This window comes from Chinchilla lanigera, unplaced genomic scaffold (genome assembly GCF_000276665.1).
Source record: "Chinchilla lanigera isolate Chin_1 unplaced genomic scaffold, ChiLan1.0 scaffold00018, whole genome shotgun sequence".
NCBI lineage: Eukaryota > Metazoa > Chordata > Mammalia > Rodentia > Chinchillidae > Chinchilla > Chinchilla lanigera.
The window spans coordinates 17713593-17723977 of record NW_004955419.1 but is presented as its reverse complement, the minus strand read 5'-3'; the positions used below and the strand labels follow the sequence as shown (position 1 = coordinate 17723977).

The 10385-nt window shown below is 43.7% G+C and overlaps 1 protein-coding gene across 2 annotated transcripts in view; it reads right to left on the bottom strand.

The window, feature by feature from the left end:
- Epb41l4b (erythrocyte membrane protein band 4.1 like 4B) overlaps positions 1-10385 on the bottom strand; it is a gene marked incomplete in the record, with an annotated part of 135789 nt that overhangs the window by 97907 nt on the left and 27497 nt on the right.

The window sequence follows — 10385 nt, the reverse complement described above, 5'->3', positions numbered from 1 at the left end:
TTTTGGTTTTTCTCCAGTACCGGGAACCGAACTCACGACCTTGCGCTTGCCAGGCAGGCGCTTTTGCCGCTGAGCTAAATCCCCAGCCCCTTCTTATGGGTTTTTGTGCATTTTCTTTCATAATGTCATCATGATTTTACTGTGTTAGATTTGCTGAGTCCTAGCTTGTTTAAAATATTTACCTTGGTCACATTTAAACTGCTGCCATAGTTCTGGGGTGTCAAGAAATGTCTACCATCCTCTATTTAAATTATAGAAAAGGGTAGTGGATGTCTCTCCCACATTAAAAAAAATCACTAGTTTTTTTTTTTCTTTCTTTGTATCAGGAGCTGAACTCAGGACCTTGTGTGTGCCAGGCAGGCACTGCGCTGCTGAGCTATCTACCTGGCCCATCACTAGCTTTTTGAGATACACGGCCACTATACCTGGTATGTCTCAGCAAATTAGTAGATACTTGGTTTTGTTTTTTCTTTTTAAAGCACACAAGTGGCCCAGCTTTTAAATCTTGAGTTACTTTCCTTCTTTTTTTTTTTTTTTCCTTTTCATCCCCCACTATAAGCTTTCAGAGCAGAAGAATAAAAACCATGCATTACTGAACACCTAACTGGCTGGCATGTCTCCTGTTTTTACCCTATACATTTTGCTGAATGAAACAAAGGATAGTTTAGGTGTAATTATTCAAAACAATCTAATGCAGTAGAAATGTAGCATAGTAGCGTAGTACAAGCATCTCACTTTTGAAAGACCCAAATTCAAATTTGGATAATCTTCAAGTTCTTGAATTCCTAAGGAGCACATTGTGTTATTCCCTGTGTATATTTTAACCTAAATCATGTTGGTGTGAGTTATCAATTTGTTTGGAAGACCCTAGCTGAGAAGAGTTTTTGATTTTAAGGTGTTTATATACATATATATATTTACATCTAGTGTTTCGCCAAAAAAAAAATTCAACCTATGAAACTCAGAATAAAACAGAGGCACAATGTTTCATGACCTTGGAGTAGGCAATGGCTTGTGTGATATGATACCAAAAGTATAAGCAAAGAGAGAGAGAAAAGCTGACCTAGACACCAAAGTATAAAATTTTACATTTCAAAAGATGTCAAGAAAGTACATCCCAGAACAGAAGAGTTTTTGCAAAAAATGCAGTCAGCCCTCCATGTGTGCTCCCTGCTGGTTCCAGTCCCCATATAAACAGTCTAGTATCTGCATGTAACTTATACAATCCTCTCATATACTCTAAATAATCTCTAGATTACTTACAATACCTACTATAATATAAATCCTATGTAAACAGCTGTTACCCTATATTCTTTAGAAAATAATGACGGGCAAAAAAGTATATTCATATTCACTACAGATGCATTTGTTTGAAATCATTTTGATCCACAGTTGAATCGATAGATATAGAAGGTTGAAACATTATGAAAGCGACCTTTACCTAGAATAAAGAACTATTACAACTCCACAATAAAAAGACAAAGATCTAATTTTAAAAACAGCCGAAGGGTAGAGTTCTCCAAAAGATATACAAACAGCCAATAAGCACATGAAGAGATACACAACATCATTAGTCACTGAACAAATGCAAATTAAAACCACAGATACCACATCACATTCACTAAGAAGGTTAGAATAAAAAAGATATAATAACAAATGTTGGAGAAATCTGAAACCTCATACACTGCTGACAGGAATAAAAAGTTATATAACCATGTTGGAAAACAGCCTAGCACGGTGGTGGCGAACCTATGGCACGCTTGTTACCGTGCTTTGCTTTCAGAAAAGACAGAAGATGTTAATGTATGAGTTGTTTTTTCTAAACTGAAACCTCAGTATTCAGGTTTAATGGCAGTGTTGGCACTCTGTGGCAAGTAAGTGGGTTTTGGGTTGCAGTTTGGGCAACCGGCTTGAGAAGGTTCGCCATCACTGTCCTAGCAGTTCCTCAGCTGGGTTAAATACAGTTACCATACATCTCAACAGTGCCAACCCTACATAACAGAAATAAAATTAAAAGTTCTGTTCATGAAAAAAAACTTGTGCATGAATGTGCACAGCAGCATTATCATAATATCAAAAAGACAGACACTACCAACATGTTTACCAACGAATGGAGAAACAAAATGCAGTGCACTCGTTTGATGGAATATTGTTTGGCTGTAAAGTGGAAGGACTGACATAGGCTAGCATGTGGATGCACCTAGAAAACACTATGCTTGGGTGAAAGAAGCCAGCCACAAAGCTGCTTCACGTATTGTACGATCCATCCCACTATAACAACTGTCCAGAGAAGGAAAATCCACGGAATCAGAAATTAGGTTACGGGCTGCTTAGGGATGGAGGGCTTCCAGGAGAGGGGAAGAGGTAGAGGAAATGGCCTTTTGCCAATGACATGTCCTAAAACTGATCATGGTGACAGATATACAACTCTAAATGCCCTAACCATCACCAAATTAGACAGGTGAAATATGTAACATGTGAATTTCAATAAAGCCATTAAAAATAGTAGATGGGGGGGCTGGGGATTTAGCTCAGCGGCAAAAGCGCCTGCCTGGCAAGCGTGAGGTCGTGAGTTCGGTTCCCGGTACCGGAAAAAACCAAAAAAAAAAAAAAGAAAAAAAACAAAAAAAACCCAAAAAAAATAGTAGATGGGTAAAGTTTTTTTTTTACGTATTCCAACAAATTAATAAAGAACACAGGCATTGCAGTACCAACATTTTGCAGCTCCTCACTAACGGGAGGCTCTCAGCGCGGGGCATGAGTGGCCACAGGCATCACAACAAGAGACAACCAGCCATGTGCACCTCCTGATCCAGAACAGCCACCACCCGAGGCACAACTCGTTTCACACGCTTCTCTCCAGGAGATCCAGCCTGGGGAAAATCCCAGGAACTGCTCACAGCAAATGATCCAGGCTCTTTAATAAACAGAAAGAAAAAAAAGGGAGGGGCCACCCACAGGTTAAAAGAAATTTAAAGGACTTTTTCTTAAGAAAGGCAACATCAAACTGTAACTCTAGACTGCACACTCCAGTGACAACTTGGAATGAATAAGGAAACGCTACAGTGATGATAACGTCAGGGCAGCTGCTGTTCCTTGTAGGAAGGGTACAGAGAGGGCCAGCGGGCAGGGAGCTATCTCCTGATCTGGGTAGTGTGTGTGTGTTGGGGGGGGGGTAATCTGGTTTTTAAAACCTCATTAAACCATACATCTGTTTTGTTTGTACATCTGCATCTATATGATGCATAAAAAGTAAATACAGGGGCTGCGGGTTTATTTGAGTGGTAGAGCCTTTGCTTATCATGCACAAGGCCTTGTGTTTACTTCCCAGCACCACAAAAGGCCTCAGAGTGTACTCAGTGTTGTAAGAGCGCAGGCCTAAGGCCTAGCATGCAGGAGGCCTTGGATTCAATACCTAGCACAACAAAACGGAACAAAATAATAAAGTAACAGCTAAAACTATTTCTGTATTGTACTGCTGACTCTCCTTCCTGGAACTGCTCCCATGAAGGCAACAATTGAAGAACAACAGACACAGAATGCGATGTGGTTCTCTACAGCACAGTCTGCTGGAGAAAGGAAGGAGGGAGAGAGATGAACCAGCTGATCCCCCAACCACAGTGACACAGAATGGAAGGCACATCACACTGCAGGACACGTTCAGCCATTATAAAAGGTAACAGCAGAGCTGAGACAGAAGTAAGAAAAAATTTGATGACCACATTAGGTAAGCAGACTATAAAGGAAGAAGTAAGCTATGATTCCCAACTACAAGAGAATATATGTGCGTTATTTATTGTGCACTGCTTGATAAAAACAGGAAATTCACTAACACAAAAACAGCTCTGTTGCTAGGAGGAAGAAATTGTGCATAGTTTTCTGCCCAAGTTTTCTTTAATACTGATCTTCTGGCAATTGTCCAACAATAAATACAATTTTAAAAAAGACACACCCGCAAAGATAAAAACCAGAAAATCACCAGCAGTCTTCCTTCTTGCCGGTAAAAATCCGTCCTACGGATCTGCCCCCCTGGTACTCTCCAGCAGTGACACCTAACAACACCAAATTACCGAGGCTCCAATGCTTCATTAGCACGCTTCCTGGTGGGACCGAACTTGGAAAGGGAAGCTTTAGCAGAAGGACATGGCAGAAAGAATTGGGCTAGGAAGAGACAAGAGCCCTGCGGTCTGCTCCCAGGTGGACAATCAACTGTGACCATAAGCAATGTGTAACTTCCCAAACTCCATGTTACCAGTCTAAACTTGTTCCGGGGCTGCTGACACGGTGCCCTGAATACACAGGGACATAAAACTCAACTGGCCCCAAATCCTATCTGCTCTCCACTTACGGTTCTGTATTTGGGCTCAGGGCTTACCACCCAGGCAGGTGATTTCACAACTCACAGAACATTAATTGAAAAGTCACCATTTTACTTGAGTACAATGAAGGGAGTTGGTATAACTTCTGTCTAGGTCACTCCAAACCTCACTTTCCAATGTCTTTCTAATGTGGCTGGTCATATCGGAGGAGCTCGGGGTGGGGGTTGGGGAAAGGACCTTTCTAAGGTGGCTGGTCCCTTCCGCCATGCCAGATCCTCACTCTGCTGGACTTGCAGGTGACAAAGTCTGGTGGGTGGGCACTGCTGGTATCTTCCTACCCATCTGTAAACACACCCCTGCACTCCTCCCACCTCAAGGGGTATCTTCTGCTAGAAGAGAGAATTCCCAATGGCCCTTTCAAGCTCCAAAAAGAATCTGGTAAAATGAGAGGGCTTATTTGAGAGGTCCTCAAAACAGAGCCCCAGCAGGCTACTGGGCAGGATTAGGACAGAAGGATCAAGGCTACTCCCTTGAACCTACCACTGCCCCCTACTCTTAGCCCCCAGAGTACTTACTCTTAAACCCAAGAAGGTGCCGGATAACTCCATTCATCTGCACCACCAGCCCCAACATCCTACCACCTGGAGTAATGTGAGGAAGCCCACACACTGTTATGTCAAGCTTAGCCCAAGAGTTCCCTCTTTCAGAGAAGGGTTCCTTCCATCCTCCCATAGGCAGACACCTACCTGCCTGTATTTTACACAGGATTTTTCATACCGTGTATAGCAGCTGTCTGTGCAGCCTGCCGCAGACTGAGTGCTCCCTAAAGGCAGGGTTCCCCTGTATTCACCTGAGCACCCACCTGCCTGTCCCTCTCCCCAAAGCACAGTGCCTGTCCACAGTATGTAACAAGCGCTCCACAAATCACTGCTATTTGATGCATGGGTGGATAGCAGGGGGATGTGTGGTGGGACCTGGGACTGAGAAAGAGAGATTCTGAATGGGCCATGCTAAAGCACTTGAGAAGAGACTGCTGATATTTCACAAGCAGCAGGCCTAAAAACGAAAATATGCTCATTAAATATTTTCATATTAAGTACTCCATGAACAAGTGCCTAGGGAATCACACTGCACTTCCAGGGCCATTTACCTAAACACAAATTTGTTGCTATTATGTGAAGTGCTATCTAGTGGTTACAACAGGAGGCAAAGTTAATGTGACAAGACTAGAAAGCCATTCCTTGTTGCCTTAATATTACCTAGGTCTCACCCCTGTAATGGATTCACTCATTCATTCACTCACCCACTCATTCGTCATTCATTTAACCAATGTTTACCAAGTGCCAACCACCATTCCAGATGTCAGGGTCCTAGCCGCTGTTACAGACTCTGGAAGGGGATAGTTATTCTCGCTTTACCGCTGGAAGCAAGAACTTCTTGGGGAGGGGAGTCTTTTTGTGTCCACTTAAAACTCAACCCCACAGTTTGCCTCTGGGAAATGTCATAGGCTAGCCTGGGTGGGGAGAGGCACCACTGGACTCCCACTTTTCAAAGCAGCGTGCACTGAGTGTGAGGCCTTACTATGTCAGGGTTCTCATTCTGGAACCCAGAGGTGCTCTGTCTACTCTTAGACTTAAATAGAGAGCTGACCCCAAACACAGCAGGCCCTAGCAAGTTCTACCCTTGAGTTCTCACAAGTGCAGTTTTTCTTCCTCCCATCTCAACACATCACTTTTCCCAAGGACCAGCCATCAGTGGTTCTGAGTCAGTATGTCTTTGTGTAGTAGCTCCTCATTTGGCAAGAACTGAAAATAAGGAAGCTCATTAAATTGTGTATAAGAGTATGCGGCTGCCCAAGAACACTAGGGCAGGTAGGCAGCCAGCAGGGAGAGGCCTGGACTTTGCGCTATCTTTGCTGGCCAGTGAGAGGTTCCTGTTCTGCTGACTCACTGGTTCCCAGCCACATTCCTGATAAGGGAGACTGCTGGACAGCTGATGTCTTAACTGACCCCCAAATAAAGGAGCTGTACTGGTCTCAGATAAGATGTCACTGGCAATGTGTTACTGCAACCTGACCCAAGGGCAACATTAACAGGTCAAATCTGGTCCTGGAAGAACAAAGCAGATTAAAGCCCACCTGTTCAAATCTCATTCGCTCTCGCTAACATAAGATGCCAGGCATCCCAGGTAGATTTGAAATAAGAAAGGAGAAATGAGTCGTGTATACTTAACAAGTGTCTATTCTGGTTGTGAACTAAATTGGAAAAGCGTGCCATCTGAGCTGTACAAGTGATTTTGGGAGCCCTCGCCTTGCAGATACATTCACCTGGTCCACATCCATCAGATGCCACATCCCCATGTGCATCTTTCAGAAAGGCCTCTCTCACTGCCATCGTGTCTCAGGCCATGTCACCTCATACCTGGACCACAAGAGCAGCCCTGAGTGGTTCTGCTACTTCTAGGTTCTGCTCCCTAACACCCGTCTTCCCTGTGTTTGCCAGAATGGTCTTCATTCATCTCAGCCACTCTTCATCTCAAAAGCATCCAGCAGGGAATGAAGTGCACGTATCCTCAGCCCGATGTCAAGGACTGTGCTCAGTCAACACTGTCCAACCTAAAACAAGTTTTCTTTCTCCCCAGGGGCCTACATGTATGCCAAGCTCCCATCAACCTGTGATGGGGTCTGTGCATCTGCAGTAGTTCTCCAAACACAATGCTCATCCCATCCTGCACAGCAGACCCCAGCTCTATGGCTTGCCTTGTGCTCTTCCTTTGCCCCAGACACCCTTCTCCTACAGCCCCATTCCCATTCCCACCCACGCAAGCCAATCTCCAGGACCAATTTCAACTAGCAAATTTCATTACTCAACTTCTTGTTGGCAAGCACGCTGCCCTGTTTGTATTTGTTCCTCTGCCATCTGGCATTTGGAGGTTGAAATAAACATAAACTCTGATGTGGATGAAGGGGAATCCACAGTTCCCACATGGTCTTCAAACAACCCACTGTTCAGACAATCTGATCTTCATACTCCAGCTCTGATGGGAACTCTCTATGGTCAGCCAGGACCTGCGTTTAGGACCCTGGTACCCATCATCCCTTCTAAATCCCGTGTCGGCTCTGCTGCACATCGTTGGTGTTTTAGAAACCACACTCCACCATGCTACTGAAAATTTCTGCACACAAAATATGAACAAACCATTTTTAACACACAGGTTAAAATGACCAAAATAACTGTGGTGGTGGGTTAAGTAGTGGGTAGTGGGCTAAGTGTAGCTTTTGCATTTATTCCAATTAAATTCCATCTTCTTTAAATTGGCCTCTGATCTACCCAGGAAAGAACATCATAAGACCCTTCCTGTTATTTGATCTATCAGTTACTGATCCCAGTTTTCCAACCCATGGGAAATGTCACAGGCTGGCCTAGGTGGGGAGAGGCAGTGTGGGTGGTATCCTTCTCGACTTCTATAGTACCTCGGTAAGGGTACCCGTGTGATGGTCACTTCTAGTCCTGTTATGAATGCACATACCTGTTCCACACAGGGCTGTGCCCTGGCACTCTCAGGGGCAGAAATGCTGGGTTGGAAACTGTTATGCAGTTTTAGATAGGGCTTTCTCAGAGTCAACCTAGAGTGTATGGTTCATTGGCCGTGAAATGCCGGGCTTAAGTGTGCTAGGTTAAGGGTGGGTGATTGCTGAATCAGTCCACTGATTGGATTTGCACCGCCCTAATCACAGCAGCCTGGATAAGATAAAAGGAGCAGAAAGAGGTTTGTCTCCCTCCTTTTTTTGCTCCTTGCTTTTGCTGTCTTCGGCTGACACAAACTGCTGCCCTCTGCCATGTGCCACTCTGCCTTGGAGCCACCTAATATGAACTGAAACCTCCACAAACTGTGAGCTAAACAAACCTTTCCCTTTTTAACTTTGGGTGTTGGATATTTTGTCTCATCAATGAAAAAAGTAAGACAGAAATCTAGTTTTATCACTTTACTAGTAATATGACTGTGACCTCAGGCACCTGCTAGCCTCAGCTTTTTCATCTGAAAAATGGGAATATGTACTATCATCTGCTCTGTTGACTTTGCTAAATTATATTAATTTTAAAAAAGCAAATAAGCATGTGCTGTAACCTGTGATTTGTGATGCCAACAAACATGCTTTCATCCAAGCTTTCTATCTCTCACTTGTCCATAGGAATACTTCATGTGCTCTTCTGGCAAGTGCTTAATAAAAAAACTGGTATGTTAGGAAAAGGTACATGAGGTCTAATAATCCCATTTAAAGAAAAATTGAGGTTAGTCTGATTTGGGGATTTCTGTAAGCTCACGCTGATCCCTAAAGATCAGTTCCTTCCTCTGCAAGTCCTTAACACCTATCTTTTAAGTCTGTCTTAGAATGCCAAAGGGGATCATAGCTGCCTTCCCAGCCAGCAGTTCTCAGAAGGCAACTGCCTACAGGCTTGTTTCAGCTGCTTCCAGGAAGTGCTAACTTCATAGTTAGTTACTAGCTCGTTGCTCCACTTGATAACTTGCCAGTTTCCTATGAGTCTTGGTAGGACACTACCTCTCTATTACAGATATACAAATCCCACGTGGCCTTGGAGTCTCTGTCCCTGATGTGGGTTGGATGAATGTCTCCCAAAGGTGCATGAGTTAAAGGCTTGGTCCCTAGGGTAGGGCTGTTGGGAGGTGCTACGGACCTTTAGGATGTGGGGCCTGGTGGGAGATCTTGGGGTCATGGAGGGATAATGAGGCCCCACCCACTTCCTGTCTCTCTTTGCTTCTTGGTGCCATGAAATACCACTCCTACCATCCACCCAAAGCAATGGGGCTACCCGACTTTGGACCGAATTTCCAGAACTGTGAGCCAAAATACACCCTTTTCTCTTTATAAACTATTTGCCTCAGGTATTTTGTTATGAATATTGAAGATAATTAATACTGTCTCCACTGCCAATATGTCTAAGACACCATAACCAAGTATAAACTGTTACTCCAGGAAATACAAATCAATACAATATCTAAATACAATACAATATCATCAATACAAATATCTAAAATTACCCAATATGCTACTTTCACATTTTATCATGAGTGAGAAACCCTATCTCAGCAAGATTTGGTAACTCAAAATTGGAGTGAAGTGACACAAAGACCATGCAAAGGTGTCCATAGTCTGCTGGACTTAGGGCCAGGCGGTCTAGCTTTTAAATTCTACCTGCCAATGGAAGACTACTTCAGTATTTATAAAGATTCCATGACCTCATTTTGCAGAGAAGGAGACTGAACCTCAGAGATGTTACATGATCAAGTTCATACAGCTTCTAAGTAGCAGAACTAGAATTGGGACCACGCTTCCAGATTTTGGGGGCGGAGTTCCACCTCATCCCACTAACTTCTTTAGCCACCTCATTCACCTCTTCGGCTTGGAACACATACAATGTGCCCAGCAAACAAGAACTATTTCTTAAAACACTCAAACATGATGAGAACCTACTTCCTGCCTGATTTTCGCTGTAGCTAGGATGCAAGGCTATAGGGACAACAGAGACAGCTCTCACAGGGAGGCAACCTGCACTTTGTCTGGAGGGCAGGAAAGTCACTGTAGTGTATAAAGTGGAGTATTTGCTCTCAAACTAACAGAAGCCAAGATACTGCGGTGGGGGCGGGGGCGAGAGAGAGAGGGTGTGGGGGGATCAACAGTCTGATTGGCTCCTGGAAATTTAATTCTGGTGAAAAACAGAGCACATGTTATTAATTTCCTTATTTGTCTGGCTAACAATCTCTTACAAATTGGAGGAAACAACAAAAACAACTGCCCTTCATTTTAATCAACAAGGAAGTAAGAAACATTTTTAAAAAAACTGAAATTCCTATACTCTCAGGGCAACTTAGTGACTTGGCAAGACACTGCCTCAAAATAAAAAATACAAAAAGGGTCAGTGATGCAACTCTCTGTGAAGGCCTGGGTCCAATCCCCAGTACAGGGGGGCAGGAGCTACTTTTGTTCTTAGTGTATGAGTGAGTGAAAGAAGATATTGCTGGTCAGTTCCTGGGACAACTAGTGTC